The following is a 26,942-nucleotide window of genomic DNA, read 5'->3' on the forward strand; positions in this document are numbered from 1 at the left end:
AGACTTTGTCTCGTGTCTGGATGGAACTCTACTTGGCGTGGAAGGCAAGCTAGGCAAAATGGATATGGATATCTCCTCCTTTATCTCCTCCTTTGCAACCGACCTTGTGTAATCCTAGCTCCCCTCCGGTGTCTATATAAACCGGAGGGTTTTAGTCCGTAGGACAAAAACAATCATACCATAGGCTAGCTTCTAGGGTTTAGCCTCTCTGATCTCGTGGTAGATCAACTCTTGTAATACTCATATCATCAAGAACAATCAAGCAGGACGTAGGGTATTACCTCCATCGAGAGGGCCCGAACCTGGGTAAAACATCGTGTCCCCTGCCTCCTGTTACCATCCGCCTTAGACGCACAGTTCGGGACCCCCTACCCGAGATCCGCCGGTTTTGACACCGACAATTGCACTTCCCCAAGAGGAGAACAGCCAAGCGCAAAGTTTACTAGTACTAGTACTACTACTATAGTCTATAGAGGTAGTACTAGGAACCGGATGGAGGAGCGTCTGCACTCTTATTATATTTTTAAAATGTGATAAAGCAATCTTCAACACATTTGGTTCTCTTCGAGGGTTCTCGCATGTGACAATGGAAGTTGATTGCATGGAACACTCGCTACAATTCTCGCTTAATTCTGGCTCATATCCTGTTACAAATAGGAGCACCCGGTAATATTTCCTCTTTTTTTGTTATTCGGCATGTAAACAGGTCAGCAAACCTTGCGGCGCATCTTTGTGCGAACCGTGCTTGCTGCACTTTGAATGTGGCCGAAAGCTGGCTTGATGAAACACCTCACTTCCTACTTTTTTGCGGGGTACCTTGCTTCCTAGTGACCAGTGTCTTGGCTGATCGTCCTAAGAATGCTTATATATGAATAAAGCTCTCTCATTTACACGAAAAAAGATTAAGCCATATTAACCGGAAAGGAGGGAGTATGGACTAGCACTACTTGTTGGTGTGTCCCGTCAACTCGCAGAACGAGGAGAAGCTCGCTTACGCCTTTTGACTAATGCAACGTACCCTCGCCCAGGTGGTGGACATGCATCAGTTCATTTGGTGTCAGATTGCCAAAGGCATACACTGTAGTACCGAACATGCGGAGTACCATCATTGTTCGACTTCACGAAGAGGCGAAGAGCCAAGCGCAAGGTTTAGTAGTACGAGTAGTACTACTACTAGAACCGCATGGTGGAGCCTCTATACTCTTATTTTATTTAATCTCTAATAAAGTACACATTTATTTCGGAGAAGGGCGGAAAACGGCAGCCCAACATGTAATGATGATATCGATCAACCATGCTCGCATATATCTTGGCCTCCGTGCGAGCCCGTCTGTGTGTTCTCGCTCCTCGTATCTCTCAAGGAACGGCGGGTTGGCCAGTTTGCCGTCAATTGAGATCGGTTTGCTCACACTCCGGTCCCACATGTCAGTGATGTGCCAAGAGGAGGTGCGTTGACCGACTGGCCATACGCGTACTTGGTTTTGCACCTTCATACTACTCCTCCCTCCATCACAGTTTACAGGGCGCGCTTCATTATGATGCATTTCTCCCAATGCATTTCCACCACTAGAGAGACTTTAGACGCGTTTGGTTTAAGGCTCAATTAATTAGGGCGTGGTAACCGCAATTTTCTCTCGATATAGTACTACGGAGTGGAGTAAGTGTATGCATGTGTCTACCCAGGGTGGAAGCACTGCATACATGTGTGTACGCATTATTTTCTCTAGTAATAGACGCCGTGCTATAACTACCAATGCTATTTTTCAGGCCGATCGCTAGTTGCCTTGGTCCTAGAGATTTTCTCTTTTTCTGAAGCGCGCTCTATAAACAGTGACGGATGGAGTGGTATGAGCGGATTCAAGAAAGAGCTTATTGATGTTTGCTTCTTTCGAGCAACTTACAATGGGAAAGGTGGGGCTTATGATTTGACTGCTCATTACTCACTATTAATGCGGCGCAACGACCGGTCTGAGTCTCCCATGCGGCTGTGCACTACCCTCGGTTCTTAAATATACTCCGAAGTATTTGTCTTTCTAGAGACTTCAACGAGTGACTACTCAAATATTTGTCTTTTTAGAGATTCAAATGGACTATTACATAGGGATGTCCATAGACATATTTTATAGTGTAGATTCACTCATTTTGTTCAATATGTAGTCACTTGTTGAAATCTCTAGAAAAACAAATATTTAGGAACGGAGGGAGTACACATACGAAGCAAAATGAGCGAATCTACACTCTAAAATATGCCCATTTGAAATTTGCAAAAAGATAAATATTGTTGATGACAGTTGCGACGACAAAAAAGAAGCATATTCCTTGTCCTAAGGGAAGATACCAACACGGTTGTGTTTGTCTAAAATGGTGTGAGGATGAGATTGCAATATGGAAAGTACGCCGGACGAGCTACGTTTTGTGCAAAGAACTATGGAAGATCCACATGCAGCGACGTGGGAAGACGGGTAGTGGAGCAAGGCCGGAGGGGATACCTGGAGGTCGTTGGGGATGTAACTAGGTGAGCAGCGGCGGGCGGAATCTGCCCATACTGTGACAACGAGCAGGTGGCGTAGGCCCTACCGCGTCGGAGCTTGGTCAGAGAGAACAACGTGTACCGCAGATCAAGACATGCTGCCTCGGCGCCGTCGAACGGAGAAACGATGCACTTCCTCCCTTTCGGACGGTGGATGGGATGCGGCCGGATCAGTGGCCAACAGTGAGAGAGAGAGGCCACCGCAGCCTTGTGTGAGATACTCTAAAGAGAGACAAACCAGGCAGGGAGGCTCCATTGTATATAGTGGAGCGGACTACCTTTTTCTCCATAAAAATCGGTTTGTATTCAGTGTGCGTGCCATTGAGCGATATAACTTTATTTAAAAATAACGGCCAACGCATCAAGTCGAACTTTATTTCATGCACGTGTGGTACACGACCTCCGTAGGTAAACAACCGCTACATGTGTTCAAATTAGCACGTGGGCTACCATTTCGTATAGAAATGAGCTCCACCGTGTACCCGTGCGGGTGTGGCTGGGCATGAAGCGTGAGTACGTGTGCACGGTACACCTATTCTCTTCTTATATACGTACACCACCTACGTGGGGTTGTGTGAGAGATACAAACATAGAGAGATATAGTGTGTGGGTTCATGAGAGTTTTTTTTAGAGAAAGTCAATCAAAAAATGTAACATATGCAATGTGTGCGAGATAGAGTCCTGGATCACTACTAGAAATCCCCATTTTACCTACTGCTAAGGCCTTCACCTAGAGCTTATTAATCTCCTCAAGGGAAAGAAAAGCAATGAATAGTACCCCTCTAGGGAAAGACAATTTTGTGGCAAAAAGAACTGAAAAATAAAATTTCCTAAGTACATGTGCCACGTGCAGACCATCCACGCCGAAAAACACGAAGATATGGCCTCCCGCGTCGACGGCGCGCGCCTTTTATCCCCCCCCCCCCCCCCCGCGCTCTGGGGGCCCATTATGCAGTGAGCTAGCGACGGGAGAAAGGGCGCGCAGTGCCAAAAAATTTGGCTAAATTAGGTCTCCTTCCCCCGTGCCTCAATCCTTCGCCGCCGCCAGAAAAAATCCCCCCTCTCTCTCCCCAATCTTCCTCTCCCACATCGCCATGGCCCGCCGCGCGCCACCACCCGGCCGTGCCCCTACCGGCCCTGCTCCGCCGCGCCCCTACCATCCCTTATCCGTCGCATTGCCTCTTCCTCCCCCTTCTCTACCACATCGGTGGCCCAATCGGACCATCTGGCGGTGGGCACGATGTCCTCACGCGGATCTGACTGCCGCCACCATCGCCGCCTCCACCTCAAGCTGCTCCTCGATGCGGTTGTCCCCGACGAGCACCACCCCCACCCGACTGTCCCCGACGAGCTACTCCCCAACGGCCACATCCTCTCCTGCACTACGAGCACTACGGCGAGGAGGACGACATCCACTTACCCGCTAGATCAAGATTGCGTCCACCACCTCGACTTCACCCCAAAGGTTCTCTCCCTGCCTCTTGCTCTCTGGTTTAGGTAGTTGTATATGCTCTGATCTTTTCGGTGTTCAGATCTCGCAAGTGATGCTCATCTATGTGATTTGCTTGTTAAGAAATTATACTACTTCTTTCGGCAAGCTTGCCGTTGTTGCAGAATATCAGTTTGCCCTTTGCAAGGTCCGCTCCTGCAGGTCTACTAGGTAAATCTTTTTAGTAGTACAAGTCTTTCGATTTAGTTTTTTCAGCTTGAACATGATGTCCAGAACCAGAACTTAAAAGTAGAACTTTTACATACAAGATCTAGTAGGTAAATCTTTTAAGTCCAAGTTCAGATTTAAAGACAGATATATGGTAGCTATGATGCAGGTTGGCCATGCTAGTACTCTCCTGCACTAGCATTTTGTTAACTTAAAACATATTTCCTGACTGAATGTTTTTCTGATTTAAAGGTACCAAGGAATGTTTAAATACTACATTGGTGTTTTCTAGCTTGGAGAAGCAACATCAACTTGGGATGCAGATTCACCAGTATATGTGCATGCATCTCATAGGGGGAGAGATCTTGCACGGATGTAAGACCATTTTTCTTCTGTTATAGATTCTAGAGTGATGCTCTGCTTAAATTCCTATCCATGCATAAAGTCAACATCCAATGAAATATGAGCAAATTATTTTATCTCTGTTATTGTAATTGGGAGCTATGACAACCATATAAATGGATTTAGTATATTTTGATTGCATAGTTTCTTTTTGCTATTTTGAAATATGAATGTGTATCTTTAATCATGACTGTTTATGCATTTTTAAGAATGACTAGAACTGTGCTGAAGATGTGTGCTTAACCATGTAGTTTTTTTCTGCAGCTAAAATTCAGCTGAAGCTTTACAAACTAGCTGGACACTAATTCATAGAGCTATCCTTTCCTTTGCTTTGTTTTTCCTGTAGAATAGGTTAAGCATAATCTGAGTGGTGTATACCCAACACATTTCTTAATGGACATGCATGCAATTATAATCTAATTGGGACACGACTAACAAGCTGATTTACATGAGCATGCTCATGTATGTTTTCACAACCTGGCCCTTGTCTTGCAGATCCTCGAAACGAGCCAAGAACCATTAAATGTTTTCACAACCTGGCCCTTGTCATGTATGTTTTACAGATCCTCAAAACAAGCTTAGACTTTGTTTGTTATGCAAGATCTCTTCATGTGTCATAATGATACAAACACGAGGTACATAATTTAGGCATTTACAATTATAATTAAGTGATAATTTGGCAGAACAACATGTTAGAAATTCGGTGATTTATCATTCTAACTACTGAAATTATAGGATGCACTATTTTGTCAAGTGTGGTGTTTATTCGAGAAGGCAACAAAGAGGTATGGCAGGACTGCTTTGTTGCACATGTTCGAAAGTTGTGTCTTACCTGCTTTAAATATAGTAGTTGAGACTTCTGGGGGCATGCCGTTTCATCTCGAGCTTTCTTAACTAATAGAGAAATGAAATAACTTATCAAAGCCTTTTTGTACGGTTTTTCTTTTCACTTCAAAAACATTTTCGCAAATTGGAACTTCATAGCCAGTTTCCAAATTCAAAGAAATCACCTACCATGGCCTTGTTCCTTTTCTTAAACTTCTCATTCTGCATCTTAAACAGCCAAACTCCCAGCCGTTTCAATGTCAAGCTCGCTGAGCAACTTAAAATCACAATTCATAGCAAATATATGAACAACTAACCATGCTTTATATTTTTGATAGGTGTTCTAAAACTAGAAGCATTTCCTTAGTTCAAACCTTGTATCACGAATTTACATGCTACCCTCTTTTGATGTACTTCAACAAGCTTATCAACAAATATATACCAGATGCTACATCGGCATGTTATTATTTTGTTAGTGTAGTCACATGAACTTCATATGATTTAGCTGCATTGTCATATATTTATTCACAAGATCTGCTCGTCTATATCTGTCAAGACTGGAAACCTTGAGACGGTGATCAAACATTTGGTTGAAGGAATCAGCAAACAGATGTTTTTGAGGTACACCTATGATCTATGTGTCAACTCTCAAATGTCTAGTACTGCAAAACTGTTGTATGGCCATGATGGTGCTTTATTTATTTTTCTGTCTTTTGTGTATACAGACCAATACTTCGTTCTTATTTTCAGTTACTTGCAATCTTGCATGTTATTGCTGGCATGAGTTTTGTATGTCCATGACTGTTGTGATACTGTTAATATGATGCAGATTTGTGTTCTTGTGTATGCTGCAATATTTTTGATATTTTAGAGAAGTGCTAAATTTGTGACCATTATTTTGAGCATCATGTTGTGAGCTCTGATGTTCCTCTCAAGACTTGGATCGGCAACCTGATGCAAGTGCTCAAGGGATATCTGGAGCATGTACTTCTCAAGGCGATGTGATGCATGTGTAGTTAATTACCATGTTGATTGGAAGTGTTTCGATCTAGCAACAGTAGCTGATATGTGGCCTTGTCTATAGCAGGTTGTAGATTAAACTTGCAGTGTTTAGACCATTTTGCAACTTAAGCTAGCTTTTTTGGATCGATGGGTGGTATGAATATGTTGTATGATGATGAATATTCGGTCATCTATGAATTATTTGAATTATGGCTGATATATATATCCAAATTTGGTGTATTGTTGCTTTGGTTGTGACTGTTTGTTGTAGCCTGTTTCTAGTATTACTAAATGGTTGATATGAATCAAAATATATATTTCAAATTATGGATGATATATATATATATATATATATATATATATATATATATATATGTCTCACAAGCTTTCCCTAGGGCAGAATATGTCCCTAGGTATACATGCTTTCCATGTTGGCAAAGGTGACCAGATGTATACTTTCCCTAGGGCATGTGCCCCTAGGTAAAGTTTAGTTTCCCTAGGGTGGATGAAAAACGCTAGGGACAGCCCTCTTTCCCGTCTAGACTTCACCTAGGGCCCTTTACCTAGGGGAAGCTCTAGGTAAAGCCTTTACCTGAGTTTTTGGGCTTTCACCTAGGGTATTCCACCCTAGGTAAAATCGTTGATTCTAGTAGTGGATATATCATTTATATATAGGGGGCAATCCACGAGAAGAGAGTGGAGGTATCATCGACTTGAGGTGTCCATAGAATCGAAGAGAGGGATAATGTGTGTGTGTGTGTGTGTGTGCGCGCAGTCGATAAAGAGTGCCATCGAATTTGTGTGTGCCCACGTCAAAGATATAGAGTGGCTGGCCTACTAGAACAAGAGAGGGGATAGGTGCGGTTTGTCTCTGTGGCATGGATACCTACAGCGCTCGACTATCGGTGTGTGGTGGGGGGGGGGGAGGGAGGCCTAATTAACTATAGAGGTACAATGGCAGGTATATGTGTGGAGGAGGAGAGAGGCCTACCTCATGTATTAAGGGAGATCGATTTACCTCATGTATTAAGGGAGATCGATCGACATCCATGCATATGTGTAGAAGAGGAATAAGGTTGGGAGAGAGACGGAGCTAGAGTGTTGGAGGGGGTGGTAGTGGAGTTGCTTCTAACAAATGGTGGGATAGGCTTACTAGATAACCGGAGGGCATGCCTGCAATATCAATAAGAGAGGGGATGGCTGCCTGTCTGTGCACGTGCGTGTGAGAGACGGGTCAAGAGGCATGCACGAATGATGAGGGCGAAAGATATGGCTGTCGTAAGCAGACATAACTATATAGGAAGATCAATCGTCCTTTGTCAGAGAAAGGAGAGACATAACTTGTGAGGTACGTCGATCGATGGGGGGAATAGTTAAAGTCGACCTAGGTATATGTTGGGAGATCGATCGGTATACATGCATGTGTGTGTTAGAAGCAAATGAGGCACGGGGAGAAGGATAGAGAGAGAGGGATGCATCTAGGAGGTGGTGCGAGAGTCATACTATATCGAGGGGGAAGGAGTGTGCGAGTACGAGATCGATGAAAAGAGTGGTGGGAGTGAGGCATGGACAGTGATAAGAGAAGAGGGGAAGCTTGTGTTTGTGCTAGGCACACCTGGCTAGAGAGGCATATCGATCGATGTGTGCCGTAAAGAAGGAGCTGGGGGGCTACACACACCGTGGGTGAACGACCTAAAGCGAAAAGACGAATTTGCGTGATGGAGCTAGAGAATGATGAGGGAGGGTGAGAGGGATGCGGGCATCTGCATGCACGAGAGAAAGTTAGCGCTAGCTAGCTACAAAGATAAGAGGATTGTGTGGGTGTAAAAGATGAATTGAGATCATACTTCATTATAAAAAGCAAATTCGGATATTTGAAGAATTTTTCATAGTGTTTTAAACCGACGCATGTGTAAATATATATAACGGTGATACATATGGTGTGGTTATGAACATGTTATACTACATATAATATATTTTATCTCTACTCTTATAAAAACGGAGTTGTTGATGATGGTGCCATCCTGCAATATAGGCCGTCCGATTTATATCTGATGGATAGGAAGGAAACTATGGCAATTTTGAAAAAAGATACACACACCCTTCTCCATATTTGTAAATTAGGCCTCCCCTTGATCATGTTGATGTTCTGTGGAACGCATGGGCATCTTGCTAGTACTACGTATAACATATAGAACATTGATCATAATTTAGGCTAATGTGTGGCTTTTGCAGCTCAGGTCTAAATACTTGTCATAATTTCGGGGGCGGGGCACTATAATATATGTGATAAACACAGTGTATACGTATGGAACATGGTTTATATTATGAATATATAGTTAGTACATCAAATGTACTATTATTTGGAATCAACATCAAGTGTATTCAAAAAATATAATTCGAGTTCATGTAGTACACATAGTTCATATGTATCTCTATAGTAATCATGTGGTGTGTTATTAAGGAAATACACGAATGATGGTTGAAGTTGGCAACAATCATGATTGTAGATTCTTATTGAAATAGAGAAACGAATTCAAATTCAGTTCGAATTGCAGCAGTAGTATAGACATTTGGAATGCACTAAAATGTTGGTACGAGTAGGTTACATGCATTATACAGCAAGCGAAAAAATTTAATTGGACATAACATGGATTCATACTACCGAATAGCATTTAATTGCAATAAATTGTTGGTATGAGTAGCTTTAAATAGCATTTTTATAGTAAAATGGGGCAAGATTCTCTTTGTGTGGTGTGAATAGTTTTATTTTTTTGTTTTATTTTTGACTGAGGGAAGTGCGAATTGATTTGGTACGTACAAGTACAATATTACACGTTAGGCTTGTCTCTAAAATTCAACCCGCGCCTTGTTATATCCCAAAAATTCAGATATCGTGCACCCAAAATTGGTGCCTTCACAACCCGCGCCTTGCTATCCTGAAATTACAACGCACGCGAAAACTCCCTCCAGCTGCCAAATCCCGACAAGCGAAATCCCCCTTCTAACCCTAAGCCTAAAGGGCCGCTAGTTCCAATTGATGGAGGGTACTTTTGTAACACACCCTACATTTTGGACAAGCGCGTCCCTAAGTCATGGTTCACCCCCTCCCATCGCCTCCTTTTCGCCATTCGAAATCCCAGGCCGCCATAACCTCTCCGCTCCAGCCGCGAAACCCCACCCTCCTTCGTCCGCCACCTCACCGCTGCCCAGCTGGAGCCTCTTCCCCGACGACGATGTCCACTGCAACAGCTCGACGTCCCTCGTCCACCTCCCTAGATGAGGATCCGTCGTCCATCTCATCGTCCCGCCGATTCAGTCGCCCCGTCCTCCACCTCCAAGGAGCTACTCCAACGATCGCCTCGTCTCTCGCGGCTGCTCCATCCCCATAGCGTGGCCTTAACCTGCTCCACCGAAACCGCAACATCCTCACCGACTCCTCGGACGAAGCCGAGGCCTACTCGGCGCCACCAAAGAGGTTGTCACTCATCGCATCACACCTTCTCCTTAGCTCGACCTCCCGGCGCCGACGATGCTCCATCCCGCACCCCCATGGAGCAGCTACCTTGAAGCCGGTGCCGCGGGCGACATCTCCACGGCGGCTCTCCCCCAATGCGAGGCCCCTTCGGCGGCGGCGTCCATACCAGCCGGACCTGCTGCTACTGCTCCGGCTCTTGCTCGCTCGCTCGCGCTGCGGCTGCTGCTCCGGCTCTCGCTCGATCGCCCAGCTGCTGCTGCTCCGGCTCTCGCTCTCTCGCTCGCGCTGCTTCTGCTGCTCTCCCCCTCGCTCGTGCTGCTGCTCTGCTCCGATTTAGCTACACTTAAGTCGACTAAATCGACTTTTGGGTCAGTCAATTTTCAGGGGGTGGGGGGCTCGCCGGAGTTAAGGAAGAACCACCCGCAGTGGGGATGGGGGCTCGCCGGAGAGGTACCCCACTATCTATCTTAGGGTTCAGGGTGGGGGCGGGGGGCCTATAGGGCTGGCCGGGGCGGCGGCGGACCGGCAGTGGGGAGTTATTTCAGGGCGGCAAGGCGGCGCTGGGGCCAACCGTTCGGCCGGTGGTGGCTGGCGGCTCAGGGGGGTGCAGGTTGAAGATGAAATGCAGGCCCTCCCTAAACTACATGTCAAGTGCCTCTCTGCTACCATTGCGTTTAGTTTCGAAAGTAACATTCAGATTTCACAGTAAATTTCAGTTTCGACAGTTAAGTTCAGAGTCAATAGTTTTTACCTCATCTATTGTAGTCAGGTGGTTTTTGGTGATGTAAATTTTACATCTATTTTACATCATCTATTGGGGGAGATTGGATAATATGCCCCTCTTTACTTGGGAAGTTGATAATTTGCCCCTCTTTACTTTTGGTTGGATGATTTGCCCTGCTTTTCTTTTTCCACTAGATAATATGCCCTTTTTAATTATTGTAATCATTTCTCAGTTTTTATCCCCATTATCACCATGCGAAATGACCCGACTGCCCTTGTGGCAAATTGCAATTATGTCCTAGTCTCCTTCCCCGTGTTGGACTATTGGTAGTAGTAGTAGTAGTAGTAGTAGTAGTAGTAGTAGTAGTAGTAGTAGTATTGGGTTACCTCTCATTAGCTTCCTTCTGTTTACAAGTTGCTTTTCTGTGCCCCAAGATTCCACATTGTTTGCACCTGTTTTTGGTGCCAAATCTCTTCTTTTCTTTTTCCTTCTGTTTGGCACCACCTTCTTGCTCATTTCGTTTGCCATCATCATCTTTTTTCTTCCGTTTGCCACCACCACCACCGTCTTCAAGGCAACTTTTGATCCTCTGGTTCCTCCTTCTCCTAACAGAGCTTTTTAAATCTGGTGGTATCATCTCAAAATCTAGAGTAACCTGAGGCCATTGAGACTTGTCTGTGATTGGTTCAATCTCTCCTGCATAGGCAGCCCGGAACCTACTCACAGAGTAGTAGTCATGCACATATGGTTGAAAGTTCACATCTGCTCTCTCTATAAGAAATGCAAGTGCATGCTCACAGGGCTTTCCAATGTGCTGTCATTCTAGGCAAGTGCACTCATAGGTACCTATTTTCATAACGTGCCTAAGATTCTTCTTGCTGGTGTCCTTGACCTCACAACTTTCTCCGGTTGATCTTCCAACAACCAAATGGTCAATTGTCTAGTTCTATTATTTATTTGTTGAATGATGGCAGGCAGCATCTCTCCCCGGAGCATTTCCCCAATCCTTCTCCTCCTCTCAACAAGTATCATAATTTTCTCTCTTATTTTGTCTGCTAGCTCATCCATGGGCAGATCCTTTGTTCCTTTGATCCAGCTATTGAAGCACTCAACTAGATTATTGTGAATGTAATCACATTTTATTTCTGTGTTGAAGCGCATCTCATCCACTTCAAATTATGATAAGTGCACAAGTAGGTACTCACTGTAGGTTTAGCTTCGAAAATCTTGCACATATGGTAGTTAAATGTTTCTAGACGGTAAGCCTTGGCTGCTGGCCACATCCGACCAAAAACATCTCCATGAAACTTCTTTTTGAAGTTTGCCATTAGATGCCTAAAGCATTCCCTTTGCTCAGCTTGAGGAAAAACAATTTTAACTGCATTCTCTAACCCTTTGCATGCATCAGTACAAATAGCTAGAGTTTGAAGATGTCCTATTACCTTATGTAGTTGTTGCATAAACCAAACCCAGTTCTCCTCAGTCTCCGTACCAAAGAAACCAAATGCTAAAGGAAACATCTAGTTTTGTCCGTCGAGTGCTGTACATGTCGTCAATTGACCATTCCACTTTCCAGTCAAATGTGTGGAGTCTATACTGAGATATGGTCTACAACCAGCCAAAAAGCCATCAATGCTTGGCTTAAGTGCCATAAAAAATCTCCGGAAATACACTCCACCTTTTCCCCTCTTGACATCAACCTCAACAATGCTACCCGGAGATCTCTTATCAATCTCAGCTTTGAAGTTGAATAAATTCTGAAAGCTTTTTCCCCAGGTTCCATATAACATATTTGCGGCCCTTTCTTTTCCCTTTTGAACAATATCATACCCAATAGTACATTTGTACTATGCTTTTAGCTTTTTTAGAAGCTCCATGCCACCAATGTTTGGTTCACTTTGAAGATACCCAATTGCCTTTTTCTGCCACCCATGCTTGGTCTGCCATGCTTGTAATCACTTTAGCGGTTGATGAACACTTATGAGGCTTTACTATCTTGTTAACCTGCACAATAGCAACCATTAGGTGCAAGTAATTTTTAAAAATTGTTTCAACATAAAAAATGATTAGTGTTAGATAAGTTTGTACCCTGACTGTTTTGCCATCTTCTATCGTTCTAGCAATTATACGCCAAGGACATCCATTTCCTTTACAGTGACCCACATATCTAGTAGTGTCACTATCCTTGGTCTGAATTTCAAACTTACCTCTAATAGCAAATGTTCTCATAAGCATCCTAAGCTCTTTCATTGAACGAAACAAAGAACCTTCCTCTATCACATGATGTTCATTATCATACCAAAAGTGATCATCTTCAGGCATATGGTCAGGCACTGGAAGAGCCGCATCAGCAAGTAAGTCCTCATTAATATCATCTATACATGCATCAAAATTTGCAATCGAGGCTTTGATGTCTGCTTCAGATACACATTTTCGTTGCACAGGTTCATCGTCGATTCCAAGCACCGAGCACATATTCTCTTCTGTTATAGGAACATCAATTTCGTCATCATTCATTGGTGCTATCTCAATCTGAGACCAATCAATGCCTCCTTCTGTTGTTGATATGTATGTATCATTGCTAGCAACCGTCGTTCGCCTACTTGGAGAAGAAATAAGCATTAACATAAGGACATCATACAATTACTTAAAAATATTACATCAAAAAATAAAAACTATATATGCTAGATATGAAGTATTTTTTCAGGCTTCATCTGAGTTTACTGTACTTTCTATGCAGGTTCATCAACGCCATATGGGAGGGAGGTTCTGAGGCGGAAGGGAGGACCAAATGCTTACCAATCTGGAGCATCTTATGGCGATCCACGGATACATGAGTTGCCTCATCCGGCACTCCATGGAATCACCTCGCCGGCTGCTGGTGTGAACCCTCACTGCCCAGGGGTCGCCGGAGTTGATGGCTTGGTGGACGGCTGTCCAGGGGCCGCCGGAGTTGACGGCTTGGTGGCCGGCTGTCCAGGGGCCACCGAAGTTGATGGCTTGGTGGCCGGCGGTGCATTCGCCTGTTCGCTGGGCGCGGACATGATGATGCAGCGTAATAGAATCAATCTACGATTTCTTGATCAGTTGGTTCTGTTGTGTATACCAACGTAAAGAGGGAAGGAGACTAGGACATAATTGCAATTTGCCACAAGGGCAGTCGGGTCATTTGGCATGGTGATAATTGGGATAAAAACTGAGAAATGATTAAAGTAATTAAAAAGGCATATTATCTAGTGGAAAAAGAAAAGCAGGGCAAATCATCCAATTGAAAGTAAAGAGGGGCAAATTATCAACTGCCCAATTAAGAGGGGCATATTATCCAATCTCCCCATCTATTGGAGATGCTATTAGAATCCCACTTGAGATGGACGATGTCTGTCTTGTGCTGCTTCAGCCTTGACGTCTTACGGCTCACCGGGGCTTCTCTAACGATAGAGCGATCCATCACAACAGAGCAGTGCCCTGGACGCGGTCTACAGATTCCTCAGATCTTCCTCCACACCTCCGACAGCCACCTCTGCCTCAACTGCTTCAGCGACACACCCAATGACGCTGAGGTCGACACGGCCACGGCAAAGAGGTTGTACACTTGTTGCATTACTTATTACTATACATTCATGTCGATCCATTAGGGCTATTTTGGTTCGACGGAAAAACATAGCAATAGGGAATTTTCCAATGGCACTCTACTATTCAATTATTCATGCATTTTGTTGAAAGGAATGAAGCAAAACATCCACCTGGACCTACTTTTCAAAATCCTATGCATGAAAACAAGACCAAGTGCATTAGTGGCAGAATAACATTCTAACTATACACGCTTTCATATGGTTTCACTTTATTTTGGCCATGTTTCTTTGCATTCCTCTGCTCTTCCAATTCCTATAAACCAAACACCCAAGTTGATAGAAAACATGTGTTTACAAATGCTCTATTTACCATGTGCATTCCTATCCTATTCCGGTGTTTTTCCTATCCCTGCGTTTTTAGAATCATGCAAGCCAAATGAGCCCTTACAGAATTACTTCAGTTACAGGTAGGTGTCGAAGGGAACTTTGTGTGGTTTGTCCTGCTCCTGCCGCAACGTCTTCCACCTCACCTGAGGTGCTCCATCGACAGAAACATCCACCAAACCAGACGTCATGACTCCTGACCGTCTTTCGCCGCCTCGGAACTCTTTCCCTGCCGCCGACACCCACCGCAATGGCATCACCATCATCGACTCAGCAGATGAACCTGAGGAGTACACGGGTCCACAAGAGAGGTCGCACTCTTTTGATTCTGCTTATGTTACGCATTGCTTAAAATTACCTGCTACTTTATTGTCATGTTCACCTCTTGGACTCCAAGTCAGGTCCAAATTAATGTTCAAACTGGAGTTCTAAATTAGTTGTGGGGCACATATCGAGGAAGCAATGAATAGTATATCTGTCTAATATCTGGTTCACCTAGGGTATGCATATGTTGTTCATCTTGGGAGGGAAACAAATAGTAAAGCAATCATCATCTGTCTTTTTATTAAATTAAAGCAATCATCAACCTGCTATCATTATTTTTGGATCCATCCACTGGTTGTTACCATCACTCTAAATTTCTGCATGATCTCCTTACATAATCTCACCATATATTTTTTCGTATGCATGTCAGATATTGTACACAGTCATGCTGAACATGTAGAAAAAAATAGAAGAGTTTTGCACGGCAATACAATGTCATGCAGACATCGCTCCATCGTGGGTTCAATGTCAAACCCTCCCCACCCCTCTCCAGATTGTAATCCAGAGGAAGATATCTGTTCTGAGGCAGATTCAGACGCCGCTGACCACTCTTATTTACCCCCAAGGTGTTTGCTCTACCTTGGCATGATGATGTTAGTCATATCATGCATAAGTTGCCTTGCAGTGCCTACTTTTGACATCATATATGTCATCTGCTTAGTTTAGACATGTTCTGTAATGCCACATGTTTAGTTTCTATATCATATATGAGAATTGTGCAGTCTCATGTCTTTTAGCCAGCCATAATATACGTGAAATGTGCAATGCCATCCTGTTTCACCAGGCATCATATATTTGAATGATATCTTGCCCATCCTTTTCTTCATTACATTTCCATTTGTCGATAATGTTTGTACATTAAACTACTCTTCCTGTGAATCAGCCATTTGGGTGGGAGATTGAAAAATCTGGAGTGAAAACAAGGCCTTCAGAGCAGACAGTGCTACCTGTCGAAGCAGATCTCTTGTTGGGTCCCGATAGCTCCTCAGAGATGGATTCAAAGATAGATGACCAGTCATATTCCCCCACCGAGGTGTATACTCTAACTTGGCACGGATATACTGCTCATATCATGCATATGGTGTCTTGCATTGCATAGATTAGACATCATATACACAATATTCAACACCATGTTCTTAGTTCAGACATCATATCTAATGCCCTCTGTTTAGCATATAAATCACATATGTGAATTAAATGATGCGATCCTGATTACTTAGATAACATGTAGGTGAATTATGTCATGTGATCCTGTTTAGTTATTCATCATATCTTTGAATTATGTTATGCTATGCTATCCAGTTTATATAGACATCATATATGTGAAATTATGTCATGCTATCCGTTTTAGTTAAACAATATACATGTCAACTATTTCATGACCTCTTTTTTCCATACAATGTCTGTACATTCAACTATGTTTCATGTTTATCAGCCATTTGAATTGGAGCAGGTGATGCCAGCATCTAGTGGACTAAAAACACGGTCTTCAAATAAAACAGTGCTACCTCTTGGTGGAGATAGCACCCCGGTTGTACATGCACGAGAACTAGCCCTACCACACATAACCCAAACTCTCGCAGATTGTACCCCTATTGCGATGGATAGACAACGAGCTTCACCCAATTTACCCCCACCCCAGCAGATAGTAACCCAGTTCCTGTTGACACAGCACCATGTCCACCACAGAGCTCCCAAACAAGAGCAGTTAGTAAGGCAGCTCCAGTGCCCAAAGGGCCAGTACTATCATGGTGAACCCCAACTCTACCAGTTAGTACGCCTATTCCTATGGAGGAAGCACAACCAGGTAGTCGTAGTTTAGCATCTATCGCATTTGATGTTGTTAAATCGTATGTGCATATCTTCCCATCTTGGAAATATTATACTGAAGATGAAGGAAAATGCCAGTTGCAGGTGTTTGTCCAGGAGTTATGTGTAAGTAATGTTATTCATGGCAATTACTTTGCTTTGTCCCATACATCCTACCTCCATGATGGTTATAATACAGCAAATTTTCCCATTTTTCTCTATAGAGAAGGACCGATTTGGAAACTCAGGATGAGGTAACTATTGGGGAACGTAGTAATTTCAAAAAAAATCCTACGCACACGCAAGATCATGGTTATGCATAGCAACGAGAGGGGAGAGTGTTGTCTACGTACCCTCGTAGACCGACAGCGGAAGCGTTATGACAACGCGGTTGATGTAGTCGTACGTCTTCACGGCCCGACCGATCAAGCACCGAAACTACGGCACCTCCGAGTTCTAGCATACGTTCATCTCGATGACGATCCCCGGACTCCGATCTAGCAGAATGTCGGGGAAGAGTTCCGTCAGCACGACGGCGTGGTGACGATCTTGATGTTCTACCGTCGCAGGGCTTCACCTAAGCACCGCTACAATATTATCAAGGATTATGGTGGAGGAGGGCACCGCACACGGCTAATTGATCTCAAGGATCATTTTTGTGTCTATGGGGTGCCCCTTGGCCACGTATATAAAGGAGTGGAGGAGGCGGGAGAGGGCCGGCCCCTATGGCGCGCCCTGGAGGAGTCCTACTCCCACCGGGAGTAGGATTCCCCCCTTCCAAGTAGTAGGAGTAGGAGTCAAGGCAAGGGAAGGGAGAAGAGAAGGAAGGAGGGGGCGCAGCCCCTCCCCTTAGTCCAATTCGGACTAGGCCTTAGGGGGGCGCCCAACCTCTCCTCTCTCTTTCCCCTAAAGCCCAATAAGGCCCATATACTCCCCGGCGAATTCCTGTAACTCTCCGGTACTCCGAAAAATACCCGAATCACTTGGAACCTTTCCGATGTCCGAATATAGTCGTCCAATATATCGATCTTTACGTCTCGACCATTTTGAGACTCCTCGTCATGTCCCCGATCTCATCCGGGACTCCGAACTCCTTCGGTACATCAAAACTCATAAACTCATAATATAACTGTCATCGAAACCTTAAGCGTGCGGACCCTACGGGTTCGAGAACAATGTAGACATGACCGAGACACGTCTCCGGTCAATAACCAATAGCGGAACCTGGATGCTCATATTGGCTCCCACATATTCTACGAAGATCTTTATCGGTCAGACCGCATAACAACATACGTTGTTCCCTTTGTCATCGGTATGTTACTTGCCCGAGATTCGATCGTCGGTATCTCAATACCTAGTTCAATCTCGTTACCGGCAAGTCTCTTTACTCGTTTCGTAATACATCATCTCGCAACTAACTCATTAGTTGCAATGCTTGCAAGGCTTATGTGATGTGCATTACCGAGAGGGCCCAGAGATACCTCTCCGACAATCGGAGTGACAAATCCTGATGTGAACTGGGGACCCGATCTTTCAATGAGAGAGGATAACTACGATTTTGGGTGGGACTTGACCCTCACGATCCGGCCACCAACCGTACAGGGAGAACCGTACACGACTAATATCCACGGCAATCGCTGAACCAACTCCACGACGTTATCGACCGAGCCAACGGCGCGATCGACCTATCCACGAAGGATTTTTCCTGCAAGCAAATCGAAGAACATGCAAGAAAATAATAGCCAAGCAATCTCAAAATTGCGAATATGCTAGATGGGATTAATCTCACAAGATGGGGTTCCGATAAGATGTCTTGACGGTCGCACTAGCCGCTACGAGCGAAGACAAATAAAAGTAGCAGTATAGCTGAACTTCTCTAAACAAAACCCCCAGTCTAAACCCTAATCTTGACTAGCTATTTATTAAAGGGTGCAGACGCGCCGCGCCGCACAAACGATGTCCTGGTCGGCGCCGTCTCTGGCTCTCCTCAGATTTAATCCAGGCTGTCCATTTTTTAATCCTTTGGTCGTGGTGCACCCTAGAAGCTGCGTGGCGTGGCGTGGTCGATGGAAAACTTCTGGCCCACTTTCCTTGGTTGATACGTAGCATGTCCATGGCCCACTTGGATGCATGCACGGCTGGTCATCTTTAAAATTCCAAAGTCTATGCATGCATGTGTACGCAATGCATGTATGCATATTAGTACATGCATCTTCACTTTGCATCTCCAAATGCTTTCTCCTGTTGACTCTTTGACCCCTCCATTCCTGAGTATAATTAAAACGAATAATGAATGGAGCATCGTATTCTTGGCAGTTAAATCATGTGTACGAAGAAACGAAACTACCTGGTTATTATTTTGACATGTAGTTCTTGTAGATGTTTTTATGATAGGTATGCCCACATCAAATCCTAATCTCGAAATACGCCAACCCAACATGTACCTTTGGAGACACCTGTAGAGCTCCTTTATAATCACCCAGTTACGTTGTGACATTTGGTCGCACACAAAGTGTTCCTCCGGCAAATGGGAGTTGCATAATCTCATAGTCATAGGAACATGTATAAGTCATGAAGAAAGCAATAGCAACATACTAAACGATCGGGTGCTAAGCTAATGGAATTGGTCATGTCAATCACATCATTCTCCTAATGATGTGATCCCGTTAATCAAATGACAACTCATGTTTATGGTTAGGAAACATAACCATCTTTGATTAACGAGCTAGTCAAGTAGAGGCATACTAGTGACGTTTAGTTTGTCTATGTATTCACACAAGTATTATGTTTCCGGATAATACAATTCTAGCATGAATAATAAACATTTATCATAATGTAAGGAAATAAATAATAACTTTATTATTGCCTCTAGGGCATATTTCCTTCAGTCTCCCACTTGCACTAGAGTCAATAATCTAGTTCACATCGCCATGTGATTTAACATCAATAGTTCACATCACCATGTGATTAACACCCATAGTTCACATTGACATGTGACCAACACCCAAAGGGTTTACTAGAGTCAATAATCTAGTTCACATCGCTATGTGATTAACACCCAAAGAGTACTGAGGTGTGATCATGTTTTGCTTGTGAGAGAAGTTTAGTCAACGGGTTTGTCACATTCAGATCCGTAAGTATTTTGCAAATTTCTATGTCAACAATGCTCTGCATGGAGCTACTCTAGCTAATTTCTCCCACTTTCAATATGTATCCAGATTGAGACTTAGAGTCATCTGGATCAGTGTCAAAACTTGCATCGACGTAACCCTTTACGATGAACCTTTTGTCACCTCCATAATCGAGAAACATATCATTATTCCACTAAGGATAATTTTGACCAATGTCCAGTGATCTACTCCTAGATCACTATTGTACTCCCTTGCCAAACTCAGGGCAGGGTATACAATAGATCTGGTACACAGCATGGCATACTTTATAGAACCTATGGCTGAGGCATAGGGAATGACTTTCATTCTCTCTCTATCTTCTGCCGTGGTCGGGTTTTGAGTCTTACTCAACTTCACATCTTGTAACACAGGCAAGAACTCCTTCTTTGACTGTTCCATTTTGAACTACTTCAAAATCTTGTCAAGGTATGTACTCATTGAAAAACTTATCAAGCGTCTTGATCTATCTCTATAGATCTTGATGCTCAATATGTAAGCAGCTTCACCGAGGTCTTTCTTTGAAAAACTCCTTTCAAACACTCCTTTATGCTTTGTAGAATAATTCTACATTATCTCCGATCAACAATATGTCATTCACATATACTTATCAGAAATGATGTAGTGCTCCCACTCACTTTCTTGTAAATACAGGCTTCACCGCAAGTCTGTATAAAACTATATGCTTTGATCAACTTATCAAAGCATATATTCCAACTCCGAGATGCTTGCACCAGTCCATAGATGGATCGCTGGAGCTTGCATATTTTGTTAGCACCTTTAGGATTGACAAAACCTTCTGGTTGCATCATATACAACTCTTCTTTAATAAATCCATTAGGGAATGCAGTTTTGTTTATCCATTTTCCAGATTTCATAAAATGTGGCAATTGCTAACATGATTCAGACAGTCTTAAGCATAGATACGAGTAAGAAACTCTCATCATAGTCAACACCTTGAACTTGTCGAAAACCTTTTGCAACAATTCTAGTTTTGTAGATAGTAACACTACTATCAACGTCTGTCTTCCTCTTGAAGATCCATTTAATCTCAATGGCTCGCCGATCAATGGGCAAGTCAATCAAAGTCCATACTTTGTTCTCATACATGGATCTCATCTCAGATTTCATGGCCTCAAGCCATTTCGCGGAATCTGGGCTCATCATCGCTTCCTCATAGTTCGTAGGCTCGTCATGGTCAAGTAACATGACCTCCAGAATAGGATTACCGTACCACTCTGGTGCGGATCTCACTCTGGTTTACCTACGAGGTTCGGTAGTAACTTGATCTGAAGTTACATGATCATCATCATTAGCTTCCTCACTAATCGGTGTAGTAGTCATAGGAGCAAATTTCTGTGATGAACTACTTTCCAATAAGGGAGCAGGTACAGTTACCTCATCAAGTTATACTTTCCTCCCACTCACTTCTTTCGATAGAAACTCCTTCTCTAGAAAGTTTCCGAATTTAGCAACAAAAGTCTTGCCTTCGGATCTGTGATAGAAGGTGTATCCAATAGTTTCCTTTTGATATCCTATGAAGACACATTTCTCCGATTTGGGTTCGAGCTTATCAGGTTGAAGCTTTTTCACATAAGCATCGCAGCCCCAAACTTTCAAAAACGACAACTTTGGTTTGTTGCCAAACCACAGTTCATAAGGCGTCGTCTCAACGGATTTTGATGGTGCCCTATTTAACGTGAATGTGGCCGTCTCTAAAGCATAACCCCAAAACGATAGTGGTAAATCAGTAAGAGACATCATAGATCGCACCATATCTACTAAAGTATGATTACGACGTTCGGACACACCATTACGCTGTGGTGTTCCGGGTGGCGTGAGTTGCAAAACTATTCCGCATTATTTCAAATGTACACCAAACTCGTAACTCAAATATTCTCCTCCACTATCAGATCGTAGGAATTTTATTTTCTTGTTACGATGATTTTCAACTTCACTCTGAAATTCTTTGAACTTTTCAAATGTTTCAGACTTATGTTTCATTAAGTAGATATACTCATATCTGCTCAAATCATCTGTGAAGATCAGAAAATAATGATACCTGCTGCGAGCTTCAATATTCATCGGACCACATACATTAGTATGCATGATTTCCAGCAAATCTGTTGCTTGCTGCATTGTTCCGGAGAACAGAGTCTTAGTCATCTTGCCCATGAGGCATGGTTCGTAAGCATCAACTGATTCATAATCAAGTTATTCCAAAAGTCCATCAGCATGGAGTTTCTTCATGCGCTTTACACCAATATGACCTAAACGGCAGTGCCACAAATAAGTTGCACTATCATTATTAACTTTGCATCTTTTGGTTTCAATATTATGAATATGTGTATCACTACGATCGAGATCCAACGAACCATTTTCATTGGGTGTGTAACCATATATGTAAACAGAACAACAATTTATTCTCTTACTTAAATGAATAACCGTATTGCAATAAACATGATCAAATCATATGCATGCTCAACGCAAACACCAAATAACACTTATTTAGGTTCAACACTAATCCCGAAAGTATAGGGAGTGTGCGATGATGATCATATCAATCTTGGAACCACTTCCAACACACATCGTCACTTCACCCTTAACTAGTCTCTGTTCATTCTGCAACTCCCGTTTCGAGTTACTACTCTTAGCAACTGAACTAGTATCAAATACTGAGGGGTTGCTATAAACACTAGGAAAGTACACATCAATAACATGTATATCAAATATACCTATGTTCACTTTGCCAACCTTCTTATCCGCCAATTACTTGGGGTAGTTCCGCTTCCAGTGACCAATCCCTTTGTAGTAGAAGCACTCAGTTTCAGGCTTAGGTCTAGACTTGAGTTTTTCACTTGAGCAGCAACTTGCTCACCGTTCTTCTTGAATTTCCCATTTCTGCCCTTTTGTCTCTTTACTTGAAACTAGTGGTTTTGTTTACCATCAACACTTGATGTTTTTCTTGATTTCTACCTTCATTGATTTCAGCATCACGAAGAGCTTGGGAATCATTTCTGTTATCCCTTGCATATTATAGTTCATCATGAAGTTCTACTAACTTGGTGATGGTGACTAGAGAATTCTGTCAATCACTATTTTATGTGGAAGATTAACTCCCACTTGATTCAAGCGATTGTAGTACCCAGACAATCTGAGCACATGCTCACTGCTTGAGCTATTCTCCTCCATCTTTTAGCTATAGAACTTGTTGGAGACTTCATATCTCTCAACTCCGGTATTTGCTTGAAATATTAATTTGAACTCCTGGAACATCTCATATGGTCCATGACGTTCAAAACGTCTTTGAAATCCTGATTCTAAGCTGTTAAGCATGGTGCACTAAACTATCAAGTAGTCATCATATTGAGCTAGCCAAACGTTCATAACGTCTGCATCTCCTCCTACAATAGGTTTGTCACCTAGCGGTGCATCAAGGACATAATTCTTCTGTGCAGCAATGAGGATAATCCTCAGATCACGGATCCAATCCGCATCATTGCTACTAACATCTTTCAACTTAGTTTTCTCTAGGAACATATCAAAAATAAAATAGGGGAGCTAAACGCGAGCTATTGATCTACAACATAGATATGCTAATACTACCAGGACTAAGTTCATGATAAATTAAAGTTCAATTAATCATATTACTTAAGAACTCCCACTTAGACAGACATCCCTCTAATCTTCTAAGTGATCACGTGATCCATATCAACTAAACCATGTCCGATCATCACGTGAGATGGAGTAGTTTCAATGGTGAACATCAATATGTTGATCATATCTACTATATGATTCACGCTCGACCTTTCGGTCTCCGTGTTCCGAGGCCATATCTGTTATATACTAGGCTCGTCAAGTTCAACCTGAGTATTCCGCGTGTGCAACTGTTTTGCACCCATTGTATTTGAACGTAGAGCCTATCACACCCGATCATCACGTGGTGTCTCAGCACGAAGAACTTTCGCAACGGTGCATACTCAGGGAGAACACTTATACCTTGATAATTTAGTGAGGGATTATCTTATAAAGCTACCGCCGAACTAAGCAAAATAAGATGTATAAAAGATAAACATCACATGCAATTATAATATGTGACATGATATGGCCATCATCATCTTGTGCCTTTGATCTCCATCTCCAAAGCATCGTCATGATGTCCATCGTCACCGGCATGACACCATGATCTCCATCATCTTGATCTATATCAATGTGTCGTCACATTGTTGTCTGGCCAATAATTGCTCTTGCAACTATTGCTATCGCATAGCGATAAAGTAAAGCAATTATTTGGCGCTTGCATCTTATGCAATAGAGAGATAACCATAAGGCTTTTGCCTGTTGCCGATAACTTCAACAAAACATGATCATCTCATACAACAACTTATATCTCATCACGTCTTGACCATATCACATCACAACATGCCCTGCAAAAACAAGTTAGACGTTGTCTACTTTGTTGTTGCAAGTTTTACGTGGCTGCTACGGGCTGAGCAAGAACCGTTCTTACCTACGCATCAAAACCACAACGATAGTTTGTCAAGTTGGTGCTGTTTTAACCTTCACAAGGACCGGGCGTAGCCACACTCGGTTCAACTAAAGTTGGAGAAACTGACACCCGCCAGCCACCTGTGTGCAAAGCACGTCGGTAGAACCAGTCTCGTGTAAGCGTACGCGTAATGTCGGTCCGGGCCGCTTCATCCAACAATACCGCCGAACCAAAGTATGACATGCTGGTAAGCAGTATGACTTATATTGCCCACAATTCACTTGTGTTCTACTCGTGCACAACATCAACGCATAAAACCTGGCTCGGATGCCACTGTTGGGGAACGTAGTAATTTCAAAAAGTTTCCTACGCACACGCAAGATCATGGTGATGCATAGCAACGAGAGGGGAGAGTGTTGTCTACGTACCCTCGTAGACCGACAGCGGAAGCGTTATGACAACGCGGTTGATGTAGTCGTACGTCTTCACGGCCCGACCTATCAAGCACCGAAACTACGACACCTCCGAGTTCTAGCACACGTTCAGCTCGATGACGATCCCCGGACTCCGATCCAGTAGAATTTCAGGGAAGAGTTCCGTCAGCACGACGGCGTGGTGACGATCTTGATGTTCTACCGTCGCAGGGCTTCGCCTAAGCACCACTACAATATTATCGAGGATTATGGTGGAGGAGGGCACCGCACACGGCTAATAGATCTCAAGGATCAATTGTTGTGTCTATGGGGTGCCCCTTGGCCACGTATATAAAGGAGTGGAGGAGGGGGGAGAGGGCCGGCCCCTATGGCGTGCCCTGGAGGAGTCCTACTCCCACCGGGAGTAGGATTCCCCCCTTCCAAGTAGTAGGAGTAGGAGTCAAGGCAAGGGAAGGGAGAAGAGAAGGAAGGAGGGGGCGCAGCCCCTCCCCTTAGTCCACTTCGGACTAGGCCTTGGTGGGGGGGGGGGCGCCCAACCTCTCCTCTCTCTTTCCCCTAAAGCCCAATAAGGCCCATATACTCCCCGGCGAATTCCTGTAACTCTCCGGTACTCCGAAAAATACCCGAATCACTTGGAACCTTTCCGATGTCCGAATATAGTCGTCCAATATATCAATCTTTACGTTTCGACCATTTAGAGACTCCTCGTCATGTCCCCGATCTCATCCGGGACTCCGAACTCCTTCGGTACATCAAAACTCATAAACTCATAATATAACTGTCATCGAAACCTTAAGCGTGCGGACCCTACGGGTTCGAGAACAATGTAGACATGACCGAGACACGTCTCCGGTCAATAACCAATAGCGGAACCTGGATGCTCATATTGGCTCCCACATATTCTACGAAGATCTTTATCGGTCAGACCGCATAACAACATACGTTGTTCCCTTTGTCATCGGTATGTTACTTGCCCGAGATTCGATCGTCGGTATCTCAATACCTCGTTCAATCTCGTTACCGGCAAGTCTCTTTACTCGTTTCATAATACATCATCTCGCAACTAACTCATTAGTTGCAATGCTTGCAAGGCTTATGTGATGTGCATTACCGAGAGGGCCCAGAGATACCTCTCCGACAATCGGAGTGACAAATCCTGATGTGAACTGGGGACCCGATCTTTCAGTCGGTATCTCAATACCTAGTTCAATCTCGTTACCGGCAAGTCTCTTTACTCGTTTCGTAATACATCATCTCGCAACTAACTCATTAGTTGCAATGCTTGCAAGGCTTATGTGATGTGCATTACCGAGAGGGCCCAGAGATACCTCTCCGACAATCGGAGTGACAAATCCTATCTCAAAATACGCCAACCCAACATGTACCTTTGGAGACACCTGTAGAGCTCCTTTATAATCACCCAATTACGTTGTGACGTTTGGTAGCACACAAAGTATTCCTCCGGCAAATGGGAGTTGCATAAGTCATGAAGAAAGCAATAGCAACATACTAAATGATCGGGTGCTAAGCTAATGGAATTGGTCATGTCAATCACATCATTCTCCTAATGATGTGATCCCGTTAATCAAATGACAACACATGTCTATGGTTAGGAAACATAACCATCTTTGATTAACGAGCTAGTCAAGTAGAGGCACACTAGTGATGTTTAGTTTGTCTATGTATTCACACAAGTATTATGTTTCCGGATAATACAATTCTAGCATGAATAATAAACATTTATCATGATATAAGGAAATAAATAATAACTTTATTATTGCCTCTAGGGCATATTTCCTTCAGTAACATGTGCTAATACCTCTGCTATCTTCAAGAATGGTTGGTGGCAGTATCAGAATTACCTGAAGAAAACGTACTTCACCGGCAAAGAAACTCATAAAATTCCCTTACATTCTCCTGAGACACATTTACTAGATGATGACTGGGAACGCCTTGTTCTGTACTGGTCCCGAATCAAGAATGTGGTAAGGTCTATGAGCTCATTTTCTATTTTAAGTACTATATTCTTACATCTTACTGTACTCTATTCATGTAGAACAAGTGCCTAAACCTGAAGAACAATTGTTATAATTTAAGATTCCATTGCTATCATAGTTCAAAAAAGCGCTAGGCGTTAATTGTGCA

General features: G+C 43.4%; 1 long non-coding RNA gene across 2 annotated transcripts; it reads left to right on the plus strand.

Annotated features, from left to right (window-relative positions):
• The first annotated feature begins 3,530 nt into the window (after positions 1-3,530).
• LOC125509878 lies at positions 3,531-6,671 on the plus strand. 2 transcript variants are annotated; one of them, XR_007284305.1, is made up of 3 exons: positions 3,531-3,995; positions 4,440-6,035; positions 6,318-6,671. It is a non-coding gene; the product is annotated as an uncharacterized LOC125509878 (long non-coding RNA). The 2 variants fall into 2 exon arrangements; XR_007284306.1 differs by lacking the exon at positions 3,531-3,995 and adding an exon at positions 4,002-4,190.
• Positions 6,672-26,942: the final 20,271 nt, after the last annotated feature.

This window comes from Triticum urartu, chromosome 5 (genome assembly GCF_003073215.2).
Source record: "Triticum urartu cultivar G1812 chromosome 5, Tu2.1, whole genome shotgun sequence".
NCBI classification, from domain to species: Eukaryota; Viridiplantae; Streptophyta; class Magnoliopsida; order Poales; family Poaceae; genus Triticum; species Triticum urartu.